Genomic DNA, 4848 nt, shown 5'->3' with positions numbered 1-4848 from the left:
ATATATATATATATATATATATATATATATATATATACATACATACATACATATATACATACATACATACATACATTTGATTTTACAGTATAGTTGACGAAACGAATTATACACTGAAATACATTTTTTATCACTTATCAAGCTCCATGGCATTCCTTTCTTTGCGATAAAACAGAATTTAATAAATAAATCAATAAATCTTAGGTATTTCTGAATATAGACACATTACACTTCAAAGATATGCTACCGAAAAAGAGCAATAACTGCTAGAGACAAATGATCAAAGAAAAAGATGACAACGAAGAATTAGAAGACGCCATTGAACAATGAATACGTTACTGATCTAATTTGGAAAATAAACAACATACAACATTAGTGAAGACGCTTGATAAAAGTAATTCCAGTCTATTAGAAGTTGTATGGAACACAGAGTTTTGTGAGATACTAATTATAAGAATCAGTGTAGATGATGTATTTTAATAAGATGAGAGTATCTTGATGTTTCATGTCAAATCTCCTAATTTGCTGTTCGAGTTAATTTATGATAGCTTCAAATCATAGTTTCCATAGACATTAATTAATGATCATATAATCGGTTCTAACGTTTTATTATAGTATGCTGGGGATTTCTAAATGATTCTATGGAAACCACTGAAGGGGATGGTAAAATCGAGATACAAAAACGTCGATCCAATTTTCAGTTCCACTAACAGTAACGCTTAACGTTACTGCTAATAACAATGAAAAGCGAATGCATATTAAATCAGCTGAATTACCCTAAACTGAAATTAGTATGTTCTATCAATGGACAGCTCGCTCTGTTAATAGTTTTCTCACTCACTCGCCTCCTTCCCTCACTTTCTTTTCATATGATGTGTATGTGCCTATTTGCATATGTATATGCTTATATATAGGCATGCATTTATCTGAACACGTTTCCTTTTGAAAGACAATATACCATGAGACAAACAGCAAATGAAGTCACTATAAGATCCTTCAGAAAAGTATGAATAAAGAATATAAAAGCACATGTCAAAATATAAAATGAAATTAACACACAAGCACCTGAATACGCCCATAATATAGGGGCAACAATGAAAGTCCCTCTCAAGGAGTCAGCCATAGATCACAGTGACATATCAAAAGTATTAGCAGGCATCGGGGTGAGACTAATAACGAGACGAATTACGATTGATCAAGCATGTTCCAATTCGGCTTTGGTTCATTGTCGAGGCTCTAAGCATGTCAGTAACTAACTCTATGTCCGCTAAGAAGGATCATAATTTCTCCTATACAATTCAGTTCATTTTCTTGACATGTTCTATTTTTCTTTGGAAGTCGCCTGCAAGATTTTTGTTTTCTTCATACAAGTAAGAACTAAGAAAAAACTTTAGCGTGAGAATATTCGGTTACCAGACAAATGCCTTCGTTTCATTCAATGTTATTCTAATTTAAACGAAAGATATTTTTCTTGTACTGCTTTATGGGGTGGGGGTGTAGTTCTGTCCTTCGTCTTATAGTTTTGGAAATTTGAATGGATTTTACCTTTTTTAACACATATGACGATAGAGTACCAAGCAGAAAACAAATGAGAATTTTCAACATCAACTTCCTTTTCTAAGGACCGAAAGGTGCCATGCCGCTCGATACAATTTGAACTATGTACAGAGAATGTATTATTATTGAAAGAACTGCACCGAAATGTATTTCCCAGTGTACTCGGCGGGAAATCTCGACCCTACATATTCTCGTTGTTCCTGTCAATGTGTTCATCTGAATGAGGATCGATTGAAAACGCTCCTGCACAAGGATTCTCGCCCAATCCACTAGGGAATTTGGTCCAGATGAAAAGCTCTAAAGTTACCGTCGCTCGTCGCCTTCACTCGATAGGTAAGGTCTCAAACTCGAAGCATGTCTGCCACACAAACTGAATACAAACACCAGCATTCTTCTACCGCTCAACACTAGGATACTCGTGACTAAAAAAGAAACGTTATTACCACAGGTGCGAGGAAAAACGTTCATCGCACTTACAGTGGTCTAACATCGTGCCATTTCTTCATACTGGATATTACTCACCACGCGCATTTTTGGTAGTTAGGCATAGATTATGGTGTGTCTATCTGTCCTTTTGACAAACATTACTCTTCTTTTGCTAACTTTCTAACAAATAGCATAAGCTCTCTGGTATGACAGGATGTCGAAACAGTCACCTACGCCCATATTCTAAATTACATGTCAACGTTACCTCTAAAGGAAACCTCACACATTAAGAATAGACAAGTAAAATAGGGTCATCACCTTTCTATTTCAACATTTTCAATTCAAAACAATATATTACGTGCAAATTGCACACCACCTTAGTAAGGTTACGATTTATTTCATTATATTCTTCATTTCCATCAATATGAAGCAGAGGAATAAATAACTGAAGTCCCACAAGCAGTCATCACCAGGAGCGAAGTTGGAAGTGAATCCAAGCAAAACAATGATCCTGTTTTCTGTGATTAGGAAGATATAATCCACAACAAAATACTGGAAAAGAACCATACTGCAGATGTAAAGCTTAAGGTTCAGCAAACGTAACAGCTCAATGATGAAATCCATCTGGTGCGATCGACCGGTGACAAGACCTTTTTTTCAATTCAACCACGTTCATCCTAACCTCACTAATTTGATCAAAAATGCTATTCAAGGTCTCAAACGGGTAGGGAGGTTCTACTGCACTTACTGCACTCTTCATATCATGCTTTCATATTATCAGATTTCTCGTGCTCTCACCCAATGTCTGCGAAGCACTTCACTCAACAACGACGTGGAGCTGAAAACATGGATCGATGATTCTTGTAGTTAGAACCCGGTCATTTCTGCCTCCGAGGCATTGTCTAGCTAATGGAGTGTTGGCAAGAAATCATGAACAACAAAGGTGAATATATTATTCAGTGATTTGTTATAATTCTTGAAGAGAAGTAAGGACAAAATCAAATGAACAGAAAACAAAAGAAACTGACAACCCAATACAATGCATAATTCAGTAAGACTACCTACTTATGCTTTAATTTGTCATTTTATTATTCAATTCCAATCAATATTCTTTTCATCTCTCAATTGCAGTGAGTTAACGTGGTAGTTTCCTTTTTATTTTGTATTTTATTCTACGAAATAAAAAAAATACTGCATAGTATCTAACGAGCAGATAACATTCAAAGGATATTCTCTCAAAGTTAGTATTTTTCAATATTTCCCTGGTAAACAAATTGCACTTCATTTTAAAAAATATAATCCTTCAACAGAAACCCAATCCTCCTGTCATTTCAATTTTCTAATTTTAATTTTTGTCTTTTGTGGAAAAAGTGCCTCATGGTGAACACCCGATGTTGGATTTCTAAGAGAAAATCTAGAAGGTAAGAAACGGCATTACCGAGACTGGGTTTTATGAAATTCGTGGAGATGGTACTTATCATGGACTGAGTTCATTTCTTGCTTGTTCCAGCTTCCAATATATGCTTTGCTGCGTATATCGGTAGCTTGTTTTCCTTTTTTTTTTTTTTTTTTTTTTTTTTTTTTTTTTTTTTGTAGCATTCATTTCTTGAAATTCCTTGGTAAAATACATTCTGGCATTCGAAATATAGCTCTGGGGAGAATGACTATTCCCACTTTATGTCTAAATACATACAAATACGGATGAAATGAATAATTTTAAACTGAATACATACATGTATGCGTATGTGTGTGTGAGCGCGCACGGCGTGCTTGCGTGTATGCGTGCGTATCAATGCCGGAAAAGAATGGAGTATTGCAGCAGTGGTCTACGACCTGAAGTGACATTTCCAGGAAGCAAAATGGGTCAAGAAGTTTGAAGATTCTAGAATCTACTCCTAACTCGATGCAACTTCTGACTCTGTCTCACTGGGGTGCTCTAATGAAATGTGAAAAACGCGTATTTTATTCCCTAGCCTATCTTTCACATTACACTCATGGTAATTTAACACTGGTAGCGATCAAAAACTCAGCTCGATTCTAGTAATCTAATCTGACACACACGAGCGTACATTTTATATATGTGTGTATGCGTGTGTACATGTGTGTGAGTCTCATTGTGTGTGTGCATGAGTAATAGTATTTATAAATATTTATAGAGTTAATTAGTTTCTTAGTTAGTTAGTTAGTTAGGTAGGTAGGTAGGTAGGTAGGTAGGTAGGTAGGCAAGTAGGTAGATAGGTAGGTAAGTAGGTAGGCAGGCAGTTAATCAGTTAGTTACTTACTTAGTTACGTGCTTACATCAGTTAATTAGTTAATTATTCACTTAGTAAGATAGTTAATTAGTTAGTTAGTTAGTTAGTTAGTTAGTTAGTTAGTTAGTTAGTTAGTTAGTTAGATGACCGAGGACATCATATAAAAGAATAAGACTGGTCACGGTGTGTCCAGATGTGGCCGATTAGTCCGATGTGTTATCGGAGGGTTCAACTGTAGGTCGGGCACTAGTGATCTGCTGAGACTGAAGGCAAGTACTCCGCGGTTTCTATGTGCCCCTACAATCCTCTTCTGTTCGTAGGAGTTAGCACCACTGTTAGTTCACCTTTGCCAGGCAGGTTTGTGCTTGCGATTCACAGATTACAGAGTTAATCTCAAATTTCTTCAGTGAGTTTTTAGTGTATCCTTGAAGCACATTTTCAGTCTAACTTGCATGCGCTTGCTTACTGCCAGTTCGCTGTAAAATAGTTTCTTGGAGAGTCATGTGTCAGGTATTTAAACAAGGACGCTTGCCGACCTGACTTGTACTCTCCTCAGCAGTTTGCAAATATTTGACAAATCAACCCGAGAGAGGACCACCCTGTCTAGGACCTT

The sequence above is a fragment of the Octopus bimaculoides genome, chromosome 3, assembly GCF_001194135.2.
Source record: "Octopus bimaculoides isolate UCB-OBI-ISO-001 chromosome 3, ASM119413v2, whole genome shotgun sequence".
NCBI classification, from domain to species: Eukaryota; Metazoa; Mollusca; class Cephalopoda; order Octopoda; family Octopodidae; genus Octopus; species Octopus bimaculoides.
The sequence above is the reverse complement of the archived record's forward strand: the minus strand, read 5'-3'. Positions refer to the sequence as shown.